Here is a 24,099-nt window from a genome sequence, read left to right on the forward strand (position 1 = left end):
CTACACTTCTGACCTCTAAGGGCGTGTGTGTGTGTGTGTGTGTGTGTGTGTGTGTGTGTGTGTGTGTGTGTGGCGGGTTACTTTGTCAACTACAGTGACTGACCATCCATTGAAAAGAAACAAACCTTCCAAGGAGAAAGGTCCAAGAACATCACAAACATCACAAAATATTCAAGCTGGAAAAGAACATATAGATTATCCAGTTCGACCCCCTGATTTTACATGTGAGGAAACAAGTTGAGAGAAATTGAAATTGCGCTGGGTTACACAAGATAAAACTAGGACTAGGTTATGGGTTTCTTGATTCCCATCCCAGTGTATTTACCCTATATATCATGTCCCTTGATTTCACCTACATGTGGTGGCAAAAACAACGAATTTGGAGCCTAAAGACCTGAATTTGAATGCTGCTTTTAGTACCTACTGTTGAGTCTCTGAGTCGATTTTTGCATCATGTAAAATAGAAGGGTTGGCTCAGATGATCTGAAATTCTTTCCATTCTTCCTTCTTTCTCTTTCTTTTTTTGGTGAGGCAATTGGCGTTAAGTGACTTGCCCAGGGTCACACAGCTAGTAAGTGTCAAGTATCTGAGGCCAGATTTGAACTCAGGTCCTCCTGAATCCAGGGCTGGTACTCTATCCACTGTACCACCTAGCTGCCCCACTTCTTTCCATTCTTAATCCTAAGAATTTATGTCACTGGATGGGAGGGAGAGAGCAGTAGAGTCTACCCTAAGCTGTACCATTAATACTGTGTGGCCTTTGGGAATTTTTTCATTTAACCTCCATGTGCTGCATAGGAGTACCCTGTCTACCTCAGAAGCTTGTTTGAGGAAAGGAGATAATTGGAGTCAGGAGACTCAGTGTGTGACAATGGACTTCAACCTTGCTCCTACTTTCTTCAACTGTAAAAATGTAATGCTTTTACTATAGACCTCACAGAGTTGTTTTGAGGAACATACTAAGACACTACAGAAGTGTCACTTATTACATCATAACATGACATCATAAGAGCAGTCCTGCCATTAACTGTAATCACTGCTGAAGGATTTCTAGTATTATGAGAAGAAGAATTTAATTGATTTTTTTCAACTCTTCTGTTTCTGTGGCCTATTCCAAACAGAGCTATTAAAGTTAAAGTGCACAGTTGCTTTGATTCTTCAGTACTTCCATGCTTTTAGGATCCCTGATTCTGGCCCATGTGGTTCCTCCCTACACTTTCATATTGCAGCCCTCGTGGAAGTCATTTTGGAAAGAGCTTAAGAGGTCATCAGGGGACAGCTAGGTGGCACAGTGGATAGAGCACCGCACCTGGATTCAGAAGGACCTGAGTTGAAATCCGGCCTCAGATACTTGACATGTACTAGCTGTGTGACCCTGGGCAAGTCACTTAACCCTCATTACCCCACAAAAAAAAAAAAAAAGAAGTCATCAGACTCATCCTGTATCCCATGTAATTCTTGTTTATTTGAAGATTCCAAACAATTGTGGTAGTAAAGTATAGTCTGTGACTACTGTCTGTCTGTCAAAAAAAAAAAAAGTTTTTTCCATCTTCAATCAAGGTGATGTAACATAACCTAGTTGTGGACCCAGTCAGCATGGTTTCATGATTTTCTCTAACTTCTTTCAGCAGCATGTGTGTCAGATTTTTAGTGTAGGACTAAAGGCATGGGCTGGTGGTTATGGTCCAAGACTGAGATTTAGATGGATAAAATCATATGATAAGAGGGGCGGCTAGGTGGCGCAGTGCACCAGCCCTGGATTCAGGAGGACCTGAGTTCAAATCCGGCCTCAGACATGTAACAATTACTAGCTGTGTGACCCTGGGCAAGTCACTTAACCCCAAATGCCTCATCAAAAAAAGGGGGGGGCAGCTAGGTGGCACAGTGGATAGAGCACTGGTCCTGGAGTCAGGAGGACCTGAGTTCAAATCTGGTCTCAGACACTTAATACTTACTAGCTGTGTGACCTTGGGCAAGTCACTTAACCCCAATTGCCTCTCACACACACACACACACACACACACACACACACACAAATAAATAAATAAATAAAAATTTGGGGCAGCTAGGTGGCACAGTGGATAGAGCACCAGCCCTGGAGTCAGGAGTACCTGAGTTCAAATCCGGCCTCAGACACTTAACATTTACTAGCTGTGTGACCCTGGGCAAGTCACTTAACCCCAATTGCCTCACTAAAAAAAAAAATCATATGATAAGAAGATAGGGGACTAAAGAAAAAAGACAGTGTAGAGATGAATTGGTTCACCCCATGTTCCAGATGAGGAAAGGAGAAAGTATAGCTAGTATAGGAATGAAGGGCTGGAAAAGAACTGAGTGGAAAAGGGTTCAGAGGTCACAGTTTGGATAAAAACAGGGTTTGAGGTTTTGAGGCAGAAGGAGATGTAGAATGACAAGAGATTTTGATCATATAAGGGAAATAAACCAATTTATCCAAGGCAATGATAAAGAGAATTTGGAGACTTTAAACAGATTAGAATATGACCAAAGAAAATATATAAGAATGAATTATTTTTTTCTATTTGTAAGTGAGAGCTCTTCTCTCAAACCAAGTGAAAGGCCTTGATCTCACCCAAAGGAAAAATCTCTGAAGTCTTAAGAAAGACAAGCTAGAAATCGGATATTTGAGCAGTCAATTTCACACATGTCTGCAACTTCCAAAATCATTCTCACTCTTTTAAAGACTGCTGAACCATGTGTCTTTCCCCAAAGAAGTTTTGCTAACAGCTCCACATTGTATGCATACATTTAACATCATATCTGTTCTCTCCAAAGATCAGGAGTCACATCACTATATTCACATAAACAGGAGGTCAGAGCAGGGATATATTGGTAAATATTTAACAAGCAGCTCAGAAAAAGAAAAATACACATGATAAGCTTTTTTTTTTTTAGTGAGGCAATTGGGGTTAAGTGACTTGCCCAGGGTCACACAGCTAGTAAGTGTTAAGTGTCTGAGGCCAGAGAGTTCCAGGGCCGATGCTCTATTCACTGTGCTACCTAGCTGCCCCCATGATAAGCTTTTAAGTAAAATTGATGTTATCAACAAATTTTCCATCACTTTCTTAAGTCCAGACAATCTACAAAACAATCAATCAAGCCATGATTGTAGATTTTGCTACAAAGTATAAATGCTCACACTGAAATCTCAACAATACACTCTCCTGAGCTAGTTCCAGTACTCCTGGGTCAGAGGTATGCTACTTATTACCTGTACAACCTTTGGCAAGTCCCTTCCCTTCTTTTAGCCTGTTTCCTCATCTGTAAAATAACAACATTGGACTAGGGATCTCTAAGGTCCTTTCCAGTCCTTAAGTCTATGATACTGGGAGCTCTAATAGCCACTTTCATTTACCCTGAGCAGGATATTTGTTGTAGGAAGAGATACCTACAACATGGCAATAGGTCCATCCATACACAACATTCTATCTGCCACCTCTAGACCTTTGTATAGACTGTCCTCCATGCCTAAATGCTTTTCTTCCCCATCTCTACCTCTTAGAAACTCCCTTCCAGTCTCAGCTTAAATGGACATTTAAAAAGGACATTTCTGGGGGCAGCTAGGTAGCACAGTGGATAAAGCACTGGCCCTGGATTCAGGAGGACCTGAGTTCAAATGCGGCCTCAGACACTTGACACTTACTAGCTGTGTGACCCTGGGCAAGTCACTTAACCCTTGTTGCCCTGCAAAAAAAAAAGACATTTCTGCTTAAACTAGTTAAACTAGTTGTTAGTACGCCCTGCCCAACTACTTTGTATTCATTTGCATAGTTACACACTTAATATATACATTTATATATATATACTGCTTTTCCTCATCTGTGAACAAGTCGTATTCCTCTCCCCACCCCCCACCCCCGCCCCCCTGCCTTGCCCCACCAGAATCTATGTTCCCTACAGGCAGGAGCTTTCTCACTTTTGTATCTGTTTGTATCTGTCTCCCTACAGCTTAGCACAGGTCCTGACACACAGTAGACATTTAATAAATGCTTATTGACTCATTGATCTCCTACTGACTAATCCCCTTGATCTACCCTGCCCCTCTGTCTTCTACTCAATTAAGTTGGTGCTTTATCCAACTTTATCCACTGAACCACCTAGCTGCCCCTAGGCCCTGTATTCTGTATTTGGTTTTATTTATGTTTATCTTCATTCTTGGGCACCAGGAAGTATGTAAGAAAGTAGTAGAATATAAGCTCCCTGAGGTCAGAAGTCTGCTTTTCATTTTATCTGCATGCCCAGTACCTAGGACAGGGTTTGGTGTTTTTTTTTTCTCCCAATGTAGGTGCTTCATAAATTCTTGTTAGTTTAAATTGGATAGGTTGATGACCTCTCCATAGTTTCCCATGTTTGGGAACTAGTCCCAACAGGCTCTTATGTAGGCTGAGAACTTAGTGCCATATATGGCCATCCTCTGTTGGCTTCCCCTTATGTTTAATTGAACCCAGCTAAGTATTCTGGCTCTAAGAGGGGGATCCAAATCATGAAGACTGGTCCATCTACATTCTCTGCTCTCTGTTCATGCCCTCTTTAGCAGCCCTGATGAAAGAGCTACTCGTGCCACAATAAACTAACTCCCTACCAGCTGACATAGGATTCTTTAATATATTACAAATAAAATGTTTTAAATAAGTGTTTTACATTAAAATGTTTTAATGGTACATTTTGTTTTTACAGCACAACCATTTCTGGAACTATGCCCTTTATGCCTCATTCTCTTTTATTTTATTCCTGATTATAACAAACAAAAAATTGTAACAAAGAAAAGTTGAGCAAAACCATTCTGTTCAATGACCACATATGAAAATATATACAACATTCTGCCCTAGCAGTGCCTCATCTCTGCCAAGAGGAGGGGCATTCATTATCTGTTCTCCAAGAACAGATACTTAATGGTTTTTCATTTGTTTAGTGTTTGGCTTCCTTTTATCCATCTTTTCACTTCCACTGTTGTAGTAACCATGAATATTTTTATTTTACTCTGCACTGGCTCATACAAACCTTTTTCCATTTCTCTGAATTAACTCTATCTGGCCCTTCTTATTGCACAATAATATTTCATGACACTTCAAGCAGTTGCGGTATGCTTCCAGTAGTGTTTTCCAACCATTTGCTACCAGCTACACTCCTAGGATTCTGATATGGGGTTGGGACACTGAGGAATTAATAGACTATTAAAGTTTAAACTGGCCAGCTGGCTATCAGTACTGACACACCTATGAAGTAAGGGGAGATTAAATTCTATAGCCGGAAGGTCAGTTAGGTGTGGCTCCTACCTGAGCTAGGAGACCGAGATAACTCCAGAGATCAGGACTATCATTCTAAAAGAAAGTTCTCCCTGACTCTCAGGAATCCTTCCCCTACTTTACCCCCAAAGGGAACTTTCCATAGTCAGGTGCTCACTCCATCCATCCCCCCACCATCCATCCTCTATAAAAGCTTTTGCCTTTCTTCTGTTGGATGAGCAAGATGTCTCTAAGATACCTCCTTCCCTGGAGGTGAAGTCTTTGACTTCCTCCTGGTCACCTTCTCTAGTGTCTAAATAAAAGACCATTTTATTCTAATTGGATTGTGTGTGAGGTGTAATTCTGTAAAGAGGAATGCTTAAGGACCTCCGACACCTATTTCCCTGTCATAATTCCATACCATCATCATCATACCTTCATTTCATGTGTTGTCATCCTCCCCCATTGACTCTAAACTCCTTATGGGCAGGGATTATCTTTCTTTTTTTTTTTTCTTATTAGTATCCTTAGCACTTAGCACAGTACTTGGCACATGGTAGGTGTTTATGTGTGTAAATAGTAGCTGTATATGTGGGGCAGCCAGGCAGCAAAGTGGACAGAGTGCTAAACCTGAAGTCGGTAAGAATCATCTTCCTGAGTTCAAATCCGGCTTCAGACACTTACTAGCTGTGACCCTGGGCAAATCACTTCACTCTATTTGCCTCAGTTTCCTCATCTGTAAAATGAGCTGGAGAAGGAAATGACAAACCACTCCAGTATCTTTGCCAAGAACATCCCAAATGGGGTCACAGAGTTGGACACAATTGAAACAACTGAACAACCAATAAACGTTTATTGAATTTAATTGTTAGTGGAATAAAAGATGAAAGATTGGTAAGCAAAGCTAGTTATGCCTTGTTTTTGGCCCCTACCTTCATTTGGCATCCTCCAGGTCTTCCTTTCAGGCATGTTTCCTCCAAGCAAGACCTTTGGCTCCACACCTTGAGAAGGTGATTCACTTTTCCAACTAGGTAAGAGGAGAGAAAGTGCTTTTAAGCAACTGACTCGGGGTAGCTAGGTGGCACAGTGGATAGAGGAGGACCTGAGTTCAAATCCAGCCTCAGACATTTGACACTTGCTAGCTGTGTGACTCTGGGCAAGTCACTTAACCCTCACTGCCCCTCCAAAAAAATAAAAATTAAATTAAATTAAAAGCAACTGACTCAGAAAGCTAAGGCAGATTATTTACAAACTCTTCTTCAATTAAAGAACTTGAGATTCTCTCAGCTTTGGGGAAGCTATAAAAATGTATATGGGGCAGCTAGGTGGTGCAGTGGATAGATCGTGGCCGTGGATTCAGGAGAACCTGAGTTCAAATCCGGCCTCAGACACTTGACACTTACTAGCTGTGTGACCCTGGGCAAGTCACTTAACCCCAATTGCCTCACCAAAAACAAACAAACAAACAAATGTATATGAATAAAATCTCTTTGCTACACTGAGGCCTCAATTTGTACCAGGAGAAGGCCTCCAGGCAGTACAATAGTGCACCAGGCTGACCATGCCTCCCTCCTTGATGTAATTATTACCGGCCCATTCCCCAAGGGAATCAAGTACACAAATCAGTACTTAAATGAATGGCTACACTAAGAGAAACCAATTTCTTTTGAAACAAAACAGTTTCTTTGTCAAAACAGAAAGTAAAACAAGCACATAAGAAACCCATAGTAATATGGGGGTACCGACTTATAATTCTCCCAGGAGACATTAAGAGTCAGGCTAAAGGGGCAGCTAGGTGGCGCAGTGGATAGAGCGCACCAGCCCTGAAGTCAGGAGGACCTGAGTTCAAATCCGGCCTCAGATACTTAACAATTACTAGCTGTGTGACCCTGGGCAAGTCACTTAACCCCAATTGTCTCACCAAAAAAAAAAAAAAAGTGTCAGGGTAAAGCCAGGGACAGGAAAGGAGGATGTCACACATTTTGTTTTCAGAGCCAGACATACCACATCTGTTCCACAGAGCTTCCACATAGGTTGGTTACAGACCTTTTCTTACCATCTTGGCATTTTCCTTCCTGCCAACATGCTCATGGGTGATGCATCGTCTGGAGAAGTGGGTATCGTGGGGCAACATTGTCTCCACCTTCTTGAGGCCCCTGTCTCACCCTCTCACACACCATCTTCATAGTCCCCTCTTACGTAGCTTCTCATCTAGTTTTTGTTTCTCCTTCATTCTCAAAGAGGACCCTGACATAGGGGAGGTGATGTCATGACTTGCAGTGAATTGGATTTAAGTGAGACAGGGCTGTACAGTCACCAGCCTCATTCTCTCCTCCACAGCCATCTGGGTCCAGTGGCAAGATGTACATCAGGATGACTGGAGATGGCCCAGATGCACAGAGAGACCTTGGCCTTTTAAGCTAAAGCTTTTCACAGGTCTCAGTTTGCCTGAGGCAACACCCTCTCAGTGATTAAGGCTAGGTAAGAAAGGAGGCAAAGAAAGGCCTCTTTTACCTAGTAAATAGGAGATGGGGAAGACCCTCAGGGTTTCTGGCCAAAAGAGAATCAGTTGGGGGGCAGCTAAGTGGCACAGTGGATAAAGCAATGGCCCTGGATTCAGCAGTACCTGAGTTCAAATCTAGCCTCAGACACTTGACACTTACTAGCTGTGTCAAGTGACCCTGGGCAAGTCACTTAACCCTCATTGCCCCACTAGAGAGAGAGAGAGAGAGAGAGAGAGAGAGAGAGAGAGAGAGAGAGAGAGAATCGGTTGCTATTTATGCCCATTCTGAACCACACAGAGGCCAAACAATGGCAAAATGTGACCTGGGCTGGGACCTATTGCTGGTCAATCAATGAGGGTCAGAGTTATTTGGCTTTAAGAAGTGGTTCTTAGAAGACACCTTGTAGGTAAACAGTCTTAAGTAGCTTCTCATCTAATCTCACTTAGGAAATCGGAGGGGCTGAGTTCTCCAGGGGTTCAAGCACATAGATATTGGAGAATTACTGACTGTTGCTATCCAAGTTGTTGTTTGTGGTTTAGTCATGTCCAACTCTTTGTGACTTCATGGGACCATAGCACATCTGACCTTCTATATTCCACTATCTCCTGAAGTCTGTCCAAACTCATGTTGGCTGCTACCATGTCACGATCTATTCATCTGATTCCCTGCTCCTTTTACCTTCCATCTTTCCCAGCATCGGAGTTTCCTGTCTTCTTATTATGTGGGCAAGGTATTTAAGCTTCAGCTTTGGTATTTGTCCTTCCAATGAATAATCTGAATTAATTATTATTAATTACCCTATCCAAGTACATATTCATATTCACCTATCTCCCAATTTATGGGCACCAGTATGAGATTGCTGGGTCAAAGGGTAAGAAGAGTTCAGTTAACTTTTCTTGAATGATTCTGAATTGATATCCAGAACAGCTGAATCAGTTCAAGGCTCCATCAACATTGTATTAGTGTGCCCGTCTTCCTTCTAACATTGGCAATTCTGGTTTTTTTAATACATAGTGGGAATAAATGTTATTGTAGGATGAACGACTCTATTTCGACTCTATTTTGTTTTAAGCCTCTATTTTGAGACTAAGAAGTAGTTATGTAAGTTGTTTTCCTGCAATAAGAAAAGGACTTGAGTAGTATGGTTGGCAATGATATGAGTGTCCTGCCAATTTGGTGAACAACTACTAATGACATATGTATCCTCCAAATTTGGTAAATGACTGATGAACATTCACTAATGATGTTAGGAAATTAAAGCTTTGATTGATAACTTCTTTTCCTTATAAGCTTATATAATTGATTACCCATCAGAACTTAGCTGTAACTTTTAATATTCCTAGAACCATAAAAAAAAATCAGAGGCCTCTCCCTGACAGTAGCCATCAGAACTTACTCCTACACACTCTCTGAACTCGGAGATTTAAGCATCCCATTTTCTTTTTTGTTTTGTTTTTGGTTTTTGTAGGGCAATGGGGGTTAAGTGACTTGCCCAGGGTCACACAGCTAGTGTCAGGTATCTGAGGCCATATTTGAACTCAGGTTCTCCTGAATCCGGGGCCAGTGCTTTATCCACTTCGCCACCTAGCTGCCCCCATAAGCATCCCATTTTCACTAGAGAGCAGTGCTGATTGATGAAGACTTGCCAGAGCACCATCTTAGATGGAAATACATGGTCTACAGCTGGGCAGAAAGGAAAGCTTGTCATAAGCTCTGGTATGAGTCAGGCTTACTGATTCCTAGAGGAATCAAGTTGGTGGTTTGCTCCTGGAGAGGTTGATGTTTGTATTGTTTGCGTGTGTTGATTAATAAATTTTGATTGTATGAAGTTTGTCATACTGGTTAGTATAGTAATGACAAATCAGTTTTAAGCATGCTTCATGTATTACATAATCTTTGTCAAATTGCAAGTGGTAAGGTAAAATATAAAAGTTGAGGGGCAGCTAGGTGGCACAGTGGGTAGAGCACCGGCCCTGGAGTCAGGAGTACCTGAGTTCAAATCCTGCCTCAGACACTTAACACTTACTAGCTGTGTGACCCTGGGCAAGTCACTTAACCGCAATTGCCTCACCAAATAAATAAATAAATAAATAAATGTTGTTTTACTTTGCATTTCTCCAACTACTAACTGGACAAACATTTGGTGATCTTTTATCTGTCATAACACTAGGCAATATAGACATATATGTATATACATATATAACAAATAAACACACACACACAAACGACAGAGAGGCAAAGAGAGAGAGATGTTTTGAGGCAAAGAACCCCTTAGGGAAGCTCACTGCTTTAGTCATTGCTAACACCCTAACAATTGTGGGCAGCCGTCTTTCTATGGTCTTCTTCCATCCAAGTATCAGGATATCAACTTGGTCTTTCTGAATACCCTCACAGAAATTTCCTCTCCAATTACAGAGCTTCTCCTTCCCTTAATGTCATTAAGAACACCCACCATTTCCTCTGAGTCATTTTTCAATAGTATAATGTACTTTCACATATCCTCTATATCCATGAAATAGTTTGGATTTTCATGTCTCAAAGTGAATATAAATAGCAATTGTTTCTGTTCTGGCCAGAAACTCTGAGGGTCTTCTTTTTCTAGTTGGGTTTGTTGTTTTGTTTGTTTGTTTGTTTTTTGAGTAGGCAAACTAGGCTGTCTTTTGCCTCACTTCTTACCTAGCCTGAAATCACTGAATGGGTAACTGAAACCTGGGAAAGAGCTTAAAAAGGTCATGGTTTCCGGCAGCTAGGTGGTGCAGTGGATAAGGCACTGGCCCTGGATTCAGGAGGACCTGAGTTCAAATCCAGCCTCAGACACTTGACATTTACTAGCTATGTGACCCTGGGCAAGTCACTTAACCCTCATTGCCCCGTAAAAAAAACAACAAACAAACAAAAAAAAAAAGTCATGTTCTCTCACTGCATCTGGCATTATGTCCAGTCATCCTGAACTATGCCTAGCCACTGAACTCAGATGACTCTGGAGGAAGGCTGCTGACTTTGCACAGCTCTGCCTCACTTAAATCTAATTCACTTGCACATCAAGACATCACCCTCCTGATGTCATTGGTGCTCTTCCAGAATGAAGGACGAACAACAACAATCCATGAACCCTAGTTAATTGTGCTGTTGACAGCACAAGTGAAGCCTTACCTTTCCATTGCTTACTACCTTCAGAGATGGGCAAACCAAACACACCTACCATATATTCAAGTAATATTTGTGCTACTGTGTCTCTTTTCACCAGGATGATTATATTAAGCCACAGAAGAATTCTGCTAAATTAACTAACCATTCCTCCACTAGGACACAGACCTTTCCACATAAACCACATGAAACCCAGTTCTAACCAGCTCCTATTCACAAACCATTCTCCCATTCAAATGAACAGCGATACTAAGGCGCCAGGCCACCATTCAAGAAGTCAAAGGTACATGTAAATGATGTAATAAATAATACTGCATATCTGGGAAATACCAATAGATAGTAACCATGGAGAAGGAAATGGCAAACTATCCAGTATCTTTGCCAAGACAACCCCAAGGACAGTATTGGCATGCCATGGTCCATGGGATCATGAAGAGTTGTATATGACCCAACAACAAAGACAACTGGGATCAACTCTACCCAGAATCTTAATTCCAATCATCCCTAATGGAAACAAGAAGATAAAGCAATAGGGGGATCTTCCCTTTAACTTCAGCCATGAGCCTGCTGACATGGAGAAGCAATGTGAGAAATAAAGTACTAGACAAAGAAGTCAAGAACCATCAGTTTGAATCTGCTTTGACACTTTCTATATCTCTGGACAAGTTGCTTTACTTCTCTAGGCTTAATATATTGTACAAAATGAAGGGACCAGATCCTATTTATTTATTTATTTGTTTGTTTTTTTCGGGGCAATGGGGGTTAAGTGACTTGCCCAGGATCACACAGCTAGTAAGTGCCAAGTGTCTGAAGCCGGATTTGAACTCAGGTCCTCCTGACTCCAGGGCCAGTGCTTTATCCACTGCGCCACCTTGATGCCCCCCAGATACTATTTATTTCTAACATTCTATGCCTGATTCTCAATTACTATAAAGTACCTTTCAGTACAAAAATACTTTGATTTTGTCTAGCATTAACATTTTATAATTCTATCTATAACTTCCATCATTTTGCATCCTATGTATCTTTCACCAGTCCCTGTTTCAATCAGGGACAAATTAATCCCTATGTGTATGACCTAGCTCCTTGACTTCCCTTAGCTGTGATTGACAGGAAGAAAGCACTCATGTTTCTGGTAATCTCGGCCTGCAGACACTGACAGGGATACCTTAAGTCTCTAGTCAACCACAGGGGTCATGGTCTAGAAAACCAACTTCACAATCCTTGTGCTTATAGGTGCTTTACCTCATCATATCCCCCCTCAAACTGAAGTCTTAGAGCCCTAAGAAGGAAATCCTAAATTCCTAATTATTGGCTACAGTTCTGGTTTTACTGTCTGTATATTTCTCTCTGCACTCTCTCTCTCTCTCTCTCTCTCTCTCTCTCTCTCTCTCTCTCTCTCTCTTTCTCTCTCCCTCTCTTCCTCTCTCCCCCCTTCACCTCCCTCCCCCAGGGTTTCTTTATCTCATCTATGCTGGAAGTCTAGCAGTCACTCACAGACCGACCCTACTACTGATTAGCACACAAGCTTTGACCTGCTTTTTTGGTTTATTCCTCCTTTGGCTGCCTGGTGGCTCCTCCTGGGTGGAGCAAAGGTGTGTGTGTATGGTGGGGGGGGGGGGCCGTAGTTACCATATTGATGCCACATTCAGGGTGGACCACAGATTGAGCCCAAGCAGTCTATCAGCTTTAGTTTCCCCGGTAGCAAAGATCACCAAACTGAAATGACGTCTTTTTCAACTTATCTTTTAACCTCTATTCCTTGGTAAAAATTATTGGTCATATCAATGTATTCAACAACACACTTTTGCAAATTTTAGTTAAATGACTATTTTGTGCAATTCCAATAAGTACAGCTGGGATTTTTAAAAAACAAAAAACATAAGTCCTTTGCCATTATGGGGCTTATAATCTACTGGGGAAATACAATATGTACACAAGTGGAAGGGTGTGGGCTCAGGGTGCTTTCTACCTTTGAAAGGAAAACACTGTAATTTAAGAATAGTTGAAGACCCTTTTGTATCTTGTAAGAACTAAAGCTTTTGGCCATTTTCACCTGATGTCATTAGACTTTTCAATTTACCACGATAAAAGAAAAGAGGGGGGAAAAAATCAGACCTTTACTCTGCCCCTAAAATAGGTGACAGCTTGACCCCGAGCATTTTCACTTAACTTTGTTTGCCTCAGTTTCCTCATCTGTAAAATGAACTGGAGAAGGAAATGGCAAACCACTCCCTTTTATTTGCCAAGAAAACCCCAAATGTGGTCACAAAGAGTCGGACATGGCTAAAACGAGTTTTAACAACCAGAAAAGGGGGCAACTAGGGGCACAGTGGATAAAGCACTGGCCCTGGATTCAGGAGGACCTGATTTGAACTCAGGCCTAAGACACTTGACACTTACTAGCTGTGTGACCTTGGGCAAGTCACTTAACTCTCATTACCCTGAAAAAACAATCCGTTAACAACAACAGAAGTAGGTGAATTTTTTTTTTAAGTGAGGCAATTGGGGTTAAGTGACTTGTCCAGGGTCACACAGCTAGTAAGTGTTAAGTGTCTGAGGTCGAATTTGAACTCAGGTACTCCTGACTCCAGGGCCGCTGCTCTATCCACTGTGCCACCTAGCTGCCCCAAAAGTAGGTGAATTTTTTAAAAAAGGAATCTTTTAAAGAAAAAGAATCAGGCTAAAGGAAAGATTGGGGCCAGGACTCAAGACAGTTCAGAAGACGGCAGGCTACAGAGCCTAGAATACTGCTGATATCTATTCAGATCTTTTCAAAAGTCCATAAAAGTACCCTAGGCCAGGAAGTCAGCTGATCAGTAGTAGTGACTACAGCAAAAACAGTAAAGCACTATCTAATGCAAGACGAAGATCATCAAAAGCAATACCAAAAGTATGAGTTGCTCCTTCTATAACCTTCTGGGACCATATGTGTTCCCTACGTTTGTGCCACTTTATTGGGGTAATTTATGTGTATGTCCATGCTTTCCATGTTTAGGGAGGAAATAATTTTGTTGCTATCGGTCCTACCTTGCTATTTAAATAAATGTCTTTGCTTTAACTTCATTTTACTAATTCAATGACTATTAAAGATAAACTAAGTCTTGGGGCTCATGAACTATCATTTTTGGAATCTAGAACCAAAGGGTACTCTGAAACTGGAATAGTTGAACCTTTGAGTTTGAATTGTAAAGGTAGTTTAGAGAGGATGCTACACAAGTTGAGTGAATAAAAAGTATATACAAATTAATATCAAAGGCAAGAGTGTTAATAAGTAGAAGAAGGTGGCATGTGAGTTGTGTTTTGAAAGAATGTTTTAAATAAAAGTGCAAAGAATTAGCTTGGTCCTAGAGACCAGATATGAGAAAACACCTTTTCTCATTCTTTGAGGTGTGGGGGGGATTTCACAAGTGTGGGACACTCCATATAATGTCAGATTTTTTTTAATGTACTATTTGATTTTACTGCTTTTCTGTATTTTTCCCTCTTCCTTTTATTAAAAAAATCTTTTGGAGGGGGATTAACAAAACAGTTTCAGAGAAATCTGGAGAGATGAATTAATTGATGCAGAGTGAAGCAAGCACAATGAGGATAACAATTGATACAATAACAAGATGGTTAAAAACAAAACAAACAAAAAGACAAGCAACAGGAGATGTCAGAGTGGTAGGAAGCATTGCAGGGAGCTCCACCCCACAGTCTTATCTAAGTAGATTTTTAGCTAGGTAGCACAGTGGATAAAGCACTGGCCCTGGATTCAGGAGGACCTGAGTTCAAATTTGGCCTCAGACACTTGACATGTACTAGCTATGTGACCCTGGGCAAGTCACTTAACCCTCATTGCCCTGCAAAAAAAAAAAAAAAGGTACCAGATAGAAATTCTAATGAGGAAATCAAGAAAAAAAATCATCACAGTGAATCATTTGTCTAGACAAGTTTAGCATAGGGAGACAGAGAGGTCTGGAGAATTGGGGATGGCTTGAGACAGGCACACACAACTTTAGAAGTACTGTAGCCAGAAATATGTTTAATGTTACTATGTGTGTGTGTATATATATATATATATATATATATATATATATATATATATATATATATATAACCTATATCAGATTACCTGCTGTCTAGAGGAGGGAGAAAAATCTGAAATTGGAAAGCTTGTATAAACAAAAGTTGAGAACTATCTTTACATGTAACGGGAAAAAAAATAAAATACTTTATTAATTAAAAAAAAAAAGAAGTACTGCAGCCAGGGGCAGCTAGGTGGCGCCGTGGATAGAGCACTGGCCCTGAATTCAGGAGGACCTGAGTTCAAATCTGACCTCAGACACTTAACACTTACTTACTAGCTGTGTGACCCTGGGCAAGTGACTTAACCCCAATTGAAGAAGAAGAAGGAAGAAGGAGGAAGAAGAAAGAAGAAGGAGGAAGAAGAAGAAGAAGAAGAAGAAGAAGAAGAAGAAGAAGAAGAAGAAGAAGAAGAAGAAGAAGAAGAAGAAGAAGAAGAAGAAGAAGAAGAAGAACTGCAGCCCTAAGGGGCAGCTAGGTGATGCAGTGAATGGAGCACTAGCCCTGGAGTCAGGAGGACCTGAGTTCAAATCTTACCTCAGACACTTCACAGTTACTATCTGTGTGACCCTGGGCAAGCCACTTAACCCCAATTGCCTCACCAAAAACAAACAAACAAAAAAGTTTAATAGAAGTACTGCAGCCCTCAGGGAGAAACAGTAGATGAGGCCAACAGGAGGTTGAAGATTGGTACAGGATACCCATACCCATACCCATACCCATACCCGGGCACTATGACAAAGACAGCTAGCAGCTTTGTCACCCACCACCTAGTTCTGGGTCACATATCCAGAACAGACTGAAAAGAAAATTTGCCCAGAGGAGTGTCATTCCTGGATAGGGAGGCCTTGGGCATGTGCCAAGAAAGGAAGATGTTCAGAAACCAGTAGAAGAAGTAGCCATGTGGCTCAGAGCCCAAGCAAGAGCAGGGTCTCTTGTCTGGTCTACAGAGGAACAAGCAAGGCAGGAATCACTGGCCAAAGGAGAGTCTGAAATTCAGTCACTGTGAACCAACAGAGCTTTCCAGCTGGCTCTTGGGGGTAGAGTCCAGCAGCAGTGTACTCTTTTTTTTTTAATGTTCATTTTGGCGGGGGAGGGGGGGAGTCTACTCTTGTATAGACTCAAACTTGCTGAGCTCAGACCAAGATGGGTGACTTTGCCTTGTATGAGACCATTTTGGGAGTACTGAAAGCTTGCAGTTTCCCCAATACCCCAAGAAAGCAGCCACAGGACCAAACCATCCTTTCCTTGGGCCTCCGTTTCCTTAGCAGTAAAATGAGAGCATTGGACAAGATGCCTTCTAAGGTTTTTTAGCCCCAAATCTCTGACTCTGTAATCTATAATGGAGTGGTATAGTAGGAAGAGCAAAAGACTAGGAAGCATGAGACAAGAGATTTCAGTCTTGACTATGCCACTAATGAACTTTGTGACCCTGGAATAAATCATTTAGCCATTCTGGGCTTCACTTGGCTCAACTAGAAAAGCAAAGGCGACTTTAGATGATCCCCTAGATCTCTTCCCACTCCAACATCCTAAAATCCATTTCAAATGTTCTCTAAGGTCCTTTACAGATTAAATTGTCTGTTTCAGTCTTTCAGGACCCAACCTAAATCCCACCTTCTCCACAGTCTTCCAAAACTATTCTGATCCATGTGGCTAGCTCTCTTTTCTGACCCCTGTAGTATTTTCTTGACTGTATTTGAAATTTAGCACTTAAGTCTACACTTATGATGATAGGATCTGGGTCTGGAAGGTACCTTAGAGATCACCTAATATGATTTATAGGCAGCTAGATGGTGCAGTGATAGAGTGCTGACCCTGGAGTCAGGAAGAGTTCAAATCTGGCCTCAGATATTTACTATCTGTGTGACCCTGGGCAAGTCATTTAACCCTGTTAGCCTCAGCTTCCTCATCTGTAAAATGAGCTGGAGAGGGGGCAGCTAGGTGGCGCAGTGGATAGAGCACCGGCCCTGGATTCAGGAGGACCTGAGTTCAAATCTGGCCTCAGACACTTGACACTAGCTGTGTGACCCTGGGCAAGTCACTTAACCCCCATTGCCCCACCCCCCCAAAAAAAAGCTGGAGAAAGAAATGGCAAACTACTCCAGTATCTTTGCCAAGAAAATCCCAAGTGGAGTCACAAAGAATCTGACATGATTGAAAACTACTTAACAACAACAAAAAATATGATTTATATTCCTCTTTTGTTTCACTGTAAAACTCCTTGACAGATGAGACCAGGTCATATAATTCTATTGTGTTTCCCTCAACGTGACCAGCACTAAAATACCTGTTGAATTAAATTCCTAATTTGAAGAAGGCCCAGGGGATCCAAAACTTTACCTGCTATCTGTGTTAAAGATCTCAGAAGTATTAGGACTATTTTGTGTCATTCTATCTACTCCCCAGCTCTGTCCTCCAATGGACCTGAGTGAGGATTTTCTCAGGAGGGTTGGGAGCCAAGGGCACTGGGTATTCTCTCTACCCCAAAGCTAATCAGAGTCCCATTTGCACACTTGTACTGGTCTAGTCATGCCACTACCTGAACAACACCGCCTCCTCTGCCAGCAAGGGTAAAGAGGAATAAAACTGTCAGATTCTCCTCTCCCTCCAGGGAAAGCACAAAGCATTTGAAAACAATAAGAGCAGCCCGGTGTAAAACTGGAGACTTCTGTCTTTGTAGTCCTTGGTTTCTGTGCTGAGACTTCCTGCAAAGACATTCTTCAGCCTTTGAGGGGTGGGGGGGGAGGGGGACAGAGAGAGAGAGAGAGAGAGAGAGAGAGAGAGAGAGAAAGGGAAGCTTAAAACATTTTTATAAGCTTCTTCTCCCAAAGCTGTATACATTAAATAAATCAAATTAGCATCCTGAACCTCTACCTCTGGTCTAACATCTTTTGTTACTGGTTCCCCCACCCCACCCCTGCCCTGATGCATGAGGTTTTCCACAAGTCTGATTTCCACTACAGTCCTGATTTATAAAACTGATAAACAAAGGTAAGGGATCCAACTTTGGGGCTCACGTCTTGCTGAATCACATCAGCTTTCTAGGAAATTCCATTGCAGTCCCATTTCAGACTGAACTTGGAAGACCTTGCCTTTGGGTCCATAGCTTTCTCCTTATCCACCTCTATAAACTTTTTTTTTTTTTTGCTGGGCAATGGGGGTTAAGTGACTTGCCCAGGGTCACACAGCTAGTAAGTCAAGTGTCTGAGGCCGGATTTGAACTCAGGTACTCCTGAATCCAAGGCCGGTGCTTTATCCACTGCGCCACCTAGCCGCCCCTCTAAATTTTTTTTTTTTGTGAGACAATTGGGGTTAAGTGACTTGCCCAGGGTCACATAACTAGTAAGTGTTAAGTGTCTGAGGCCTGATTTGAACTCAGGTACTCCTGACTCCAAGGCAAGTGCTCTATCTACTGCGCCATCTAGTTGCCCCTCTCTCTAAACTTTTTATGTTCAATAAACTCCCCAAGTGAAGTGCTGGGTGTCCTGAGCTCATCAAAAATGTAATGGAGGTGGATAGAGCACCGGCCCTGGAGTCAGGAGGACCTGAGTTCAAATTTGGCCTCAGACACTTGACATTTACTAGCTGTGTGACCCTGGGCAAGTCACTTAATCTCAATTGCCCCACCACCACCACCACCACCACACACAAAATGTATGGAATTTTTTTTTTTGGTGGTGCAATGGGGGTTAAGTGACTTTCCCAGGGTCACAAAGCCAGTAAATGTCAAGTGTCTGAGGCCAGATTTAAACCCAGGTCCTCCTGACTCCAGGGCTGTGCTTTATCCACTGCGCCATCTAGCTGCCCCACCCCCACCCCCCAAAATATAATGGAGGTCATTGGGAATGAGTTTCTCTCTCTCTCTCTCACACACACACACACACACACACACACACACACAATCAAGGATTGGGAGGGACCTTAAGGATCACCCTTGAATTTTTTTATTTTTTTTTGCGGGGCAATTGGGGTTAAGTGACTTGTCTAGGGTCACAGAGCTAGTGTCAAGTGTCTGAGACCAGATTTGAACAGAGGTCCTCCTGAATCCAGGGCCAGTGCTTTATCTACTGCGCCACCTAGCTGCCCCCACCCTTGAATTTTACAGATGAGGAAACAATCCCAGAAAGGTGATCTGTAAGCACAAGTAAAAAGAGACAGAGCCAGAATTTGAATCCAGGTTGTTTCTGTTTAATTCTAGCATTCTTTCTGTTGAACTAGATTTCTTACCTTGGTTCATGAGCCTGCTTGATACCTTGGATCCAGAGATACCGTCTTCCCCTCCCCTCCAATGGTGCCATTTGTCAGTCTGATTCTGCAATCTGCTCACTCCTTACTTTTCTACTCTTGCCAGCACACACTTCAGATCACAGAAGCACATTTCTAGGGTATTTTTATGAGGCTAAAACCAATGAGAAAATTCAAAAATAATAAACTACAGTAAGATAATTAGAAGTGCAAATAAAAGTACCTCATCTCAGAATAAGGACTAAAACTTCCTAAATCAGCCTATCTCGTTACAGTTCCACAAGCATAGCTTGATCCATGATCTCCGGGCTAGGTGGTCCAATACAAGTACATCTGCCTCCCTCATGTCTCCTGAAAAGAACATCTTAGATCAAAGCAAGCACCAGTAGGACAATTCACCCAGTAACGAAAACATAAAGGAAAATAGCACCAACAGACTTTCAGGGCTCTCATTAATGAAATGACCAATCATGGACCACAATGCATTGACTATGTAGCATGTCTTCCCCAAGTCTTTCTTTTTTTTTTTCATTTTTTTTTCCTGGAGGGCAATGAGGATTAAATGCCTTGCCCAGGGTCACACAGCTAGTAACTGTCAAGTGTCTGAGGCTGGATTTGAACTCAGGTACTCCTGAATCCAAGGCCAGTGTCCCCAAGTCTTTCAAAAGAGGTGGTGGACTACAGATGAAGAATGAAGCATACATATTCAAATAGAGCCAAGTGCTGATTTGTTGAAAGAAGGGGTTCCATTTGTGTGTGGGGAGGGGTAGTCGATGGGAAGCAACAGTGATTTTTTTAAAAAGAATATCAATATGGGGCAGCTAGGTGGCACAGTGGATAAAGCACCGGCCCTGGATTCAGGAGGACCTGAGTTCAAATTGGACCTCACACACTTGAGACTTACTGGGCAAGTCACTTAACCCTCATTGCTCCACCCCCCAAAAAACCCCAAAACTAAACCAAAGTTAAAATAACCAATCTTTCACCAAGCATTTATTAATATTCCAGATATTGTGCTGCCTCCTGCCCTCAAGAAGCTTATATTGCATTGGGAGATAGAAAATAGATAGTATCCCCATTATTTAGTACAGTGTCTGGTACATAGTGCAATTAGTCCTTAATAAAGTCTTTTTGAATTCAATTACTTTTAAAAAATCATAATAATTCAAGTCAACATAAAGGTCACATATAAAGTTCACAAAATAACCCATCTCTTTCCTTTACAAGGACGATCATCCCCTGCTGAAATAACCTGCAATTTTCATTTCACCCTATAATAAGCTACCCATAACAGTCAGATAGATGGTCCTTTTTGGTCACTCCACACCTGGACCGGAAGGGGAAGGGAAAGAAAACATTTGTTACTTTTCAAACCGAGTTGTAGCTTAAGGGGAAAGGAAACATTTTCAATGCCAGATTAATAAATTTATAGGATCATTTGACAACAACTGGTGGGTGGGAATGGAGAATGGGGGTGCCAAAAACTTCCAAAGCTAACCAACAACAGACATTCTCTTTACAGGCACAAATGGGGAAAAAAAGTTGTTGAGGTTTAGCCCTGAAATGTACCTCTAATTCAAGCAACAATCTGCACTAAGTGGTGACACACAAGAAATAACTGCTTAAATTATTCCAAAAACAATAGAAACAAGGTAACAATATTGCAGAGAAAAATGCCTTTTGTTGAACTAAAAAAAAAAACAACCCTGAAAAATAATCACATCTTCTGGAAGAAACAGAGACTGGGAGAGACAGAGACATAGTCAGAAAGAGAGACAGAGAGAAAACTTGTTGCCATAGAAAGAGTGCTGGATCTTAGAGAAAGAGAAGCTAAGTTTGAATGCCAACTCTTCACTGATCATGCGTTACTTTAGACAAATCACTTCATTCAATTCAACAAGAATGTATTAAATGGGGGCAGCTAGGTGGCTCAGTGGATAAAGCACCAGCCCTGGATTCAGGAGTACCTGAGTTCAAATCCGACCTTGGACACTTGACACTTAATAGCTGTGTGACCCTGGGCAAGTCACTTAACCCCCATTGCCCCGAAAAAAACAAACAAACAAACCAAACCAAAACAAAAAAAGAATGTATTAAATGCCTACTATGTGCAGGTACTGTGCTAAGTGCTGATGATACAAATAAAAGCAAAAAACAATCCCTGCTCTCATGAAGTCCATAGTCAGTAGAGACAACTCTCAACTATGTACAAATAATATATATATATAAATATGTATATATATGCATATATACATATATATGATACATTGGAGATTATCAACAGAGGGAAGGCACTAAGAAGAATTAGACTGGATAAATAGATCTGGGAATGTTCAGTTACTTCATCTGTAAAATCTATCAAGACTATATGATCAACTGGGCAGCTAGATGGCGCAGTGGATAGAGCACCAGTCCTGGAGTCAGGAGGACCTGAGTACAAATTTGACTTCAGACACTGATTGTGTGTGTGGCCCTGGGCAAGTCACTTAACACCAATTGCTTCTCCCCAAAAAAAGACTATATTATTTCAATGCCCCCCACACATGCATACATAAAATATGTATATATGTATATGTATACATGTATATTCCTATGATTTAGTGATGGCTCAGCTCAGTCAGCAAACATATATTAAGCACTTACTTTACATGCCAGATACTGTACTAAACACTGGGAATACAAATAAGAAAAACTGTCCCTGCTCTCAAGGAGCTTACAATCTATTGGGGAAGGTAACACAAATAGGAAAGTGAAAAGCTGAGGGGTAAGAGGGGTGGTATCTGACCCAGGGGGACATGGTATGGAAGTTTAATGTAGTGCAGCTGGGTGGGAAATGAAATGATAACTGCTCTGGGTGCCTCCTTAAGTGGAAGTTCCCAGGAAGCTCCTGCCCTCCAGTCAAAGGAGCTGGTGGCAAGAGATTGAGGGTGTTGACTGATTTAAACCACTACTTAAAGAGCTTCCTATAGGTAGTTTAGATCAGCATAGACTGGTAGAAAGAACACTGAAATTAAAGTTACAGGGCTTAGGTTCAGATTCTGACTTTGCTTCTTACTCCTTATATGACCTTGGAAAAGTCATTGGGTCTTCTTTGGATCTCAGTTACTTCATCTGTACAATGAGGGACTTGGACTAGATAATCTTAAAACCCCTGCAGGCTCTTTGATCCCATGACATTCCAGTCTGCATTTTAAAAACCCAAACCATTGGCCTTTACTTCCACACAACCGGCTGACCTGTTTACACAAAGATGGTTAAGTGTTTTAGGCAGGAAGAGATACAAACAAACCCTTTTACCCAACAGCTATTTTTGATAACGCTTTCAAAAGCACAGATATTTTTCCTAACCCTGAAGAGAGATCTCTAGCACAATCTTAATCACCAGTAAAGAACGCAGAGATGAAATGTGGCTAAGGCCACATGGAACCCACTGTATATACTTCAGCAAGTTCAAACTGTACTGGCTTATGTTGTTCTTAGGGGAAGGGGTGGAAAGAAAGGCATTTCTAAAATAACAGCTTTCTGGTTCCACAGAGACCTTTAAAAATTAACTGGGAGGTTTGTTAAGGGGGAATCCTCATTTGGAGAGTAGGTAACCGACATGATGCACTAAAGGCCTCCATCTGCCACCGGGTTTTTTTGCTGCCACCAATGATAGTCAGCATTTACTAAGTGGCCTGCAATTTCTGTACTGCCCACCCCACGCCCCAAACTCTACCCGGTACTATAGCTGCACCTTATGTATTTATTTGCCAGGCTGGCTTGCTGTATGAAAGGGGCCCAATCCTGTTCAGCGCCACGAAGACTTTTCTTTTACTCTCAGAATCAGGTCAGTCCAAAGGAATGGAAAATATTTATGGGTGAGTCTTCTTCGTAGGCAGCTGCCTCCGTGCGTGTGGGCACTGCCCGGCCTTCGCCTTCAGGAAATTAACTACTGACTGTGGCTGAGTTTCCAGTGCCCTCCCACACCTACTCTTACCCCTACCTCCCCAAAGAAAAATACTCGGAGCCTAACACACAAGGGAAACCCTATCGCAGCTGTGCTTAGTTTGCGTTGAATGATGGTGCCCAGGAAAGCATGAGCTGGTTTGGCCGCGGGTCAGCGCTATTCCCTTCCATTCTTTGCTCGGTAAGGGAAGAAGGGAAGGATGCCTGGGCCCGAGAGACCCACGGTCTCCGCAGGACTTGTTTGTGCTCGGAAACAGGCGGCTCGGGCGGAAGCTTAGGTGGGGGCGGGTCACATGCAGCAGTGGCTGCAGACTGTGCGGCTGCGGTTGGCTACAGTTGGGCTCGGGACTAGAAATTAACTGGTCCGGCTCCTTTTGGTAGCAGAGCCCAGATAGGAGTAGACTGGGCATTCGGTGGTAGCCACCGACCCGGTCCGGAGTTGTTTGAAGGAAGAAAGGAGGAATGAAAACGGGGGTGGGGAGGAAGATTAGGCTTGGGAACTGAAGCGCGCTTGGGTCTCCTCTCATTCTCTAGAGGACCGCTTGTTAAAAAGGAAATGTTTTTCTAAGAAGCCTCAGGTGCCCAAGAGATTAGGGGCAGCCTGGTGGCGGGAGAGGATAAGATAGGTTTTCTCACCCTGCTCCCCCCAGTGCCTGGGACTGTGAGGCGGAGGGTTGGATAGGGTGGGATTGGAAGGAAGAGAAGAAGCTATGCAAGCTTCAGCAGGGGTGTGGGGAGTGTGAGGCTTGCAGGCAGGGCGACCTTAGGAGTTGCATTGGCTAAGGGATGTTCGTTCCCTTCCTCACCCCCACCTCCCCTTCCTGCTTTTAAATCTCTAAACACTAAATTCCTCAATCCCTCCTTGCTTGTCCCTGGGGCGCCCCATTATACGCAGTGAAGGATGCACACCCCTCCCCGCGGGCAGCCGTGCTCCCCGCTGC

General features: G+C 42.3%; 1 long non-coding RNA gene across 1 annotated transcript in view; it reads right to left on the reverse strand.

Annotated features, from left to right (window-relative positions):
* LOC122748621 overlaps positions 1-24,099 on the reverse strand; it is a 141,877-nt gene that overhangs the window by 24,753 nt on the left and 93,025 nt on the right. The window contains exons 2-4 of the long non-coding RNA XR_006355627.1: positions 19,193-19,364; positions 17,505-17,690; positions 6,176-6,270 (exon numbers count right to left, since the gene is read on the reverse strand). This is a non-coding gene — a long non-coding RNA (uncharacterized LOC122748621). The remainder of the gene's footprint in view (positions 1-6,175; positions 6,271-17,504; positions 17,691-19,192; positions 19,365-24,099) is intronic.

Source organism: Dromiciops gliroides, chromosome 3 (genome assembly GCF_019393635.1).
Source record: "Dromiciops gliroides isolate mDroGli1 chromosome 3, mDroGli1.pri, whole genome shotgun sequence".
Taxonomy (NCBI): Eukaryota; Metazoa; Chordata; class Mammalia; order Microbiotheria; family Microbiotheriidae; genus Dromiciops; species Dromiciops gliroides.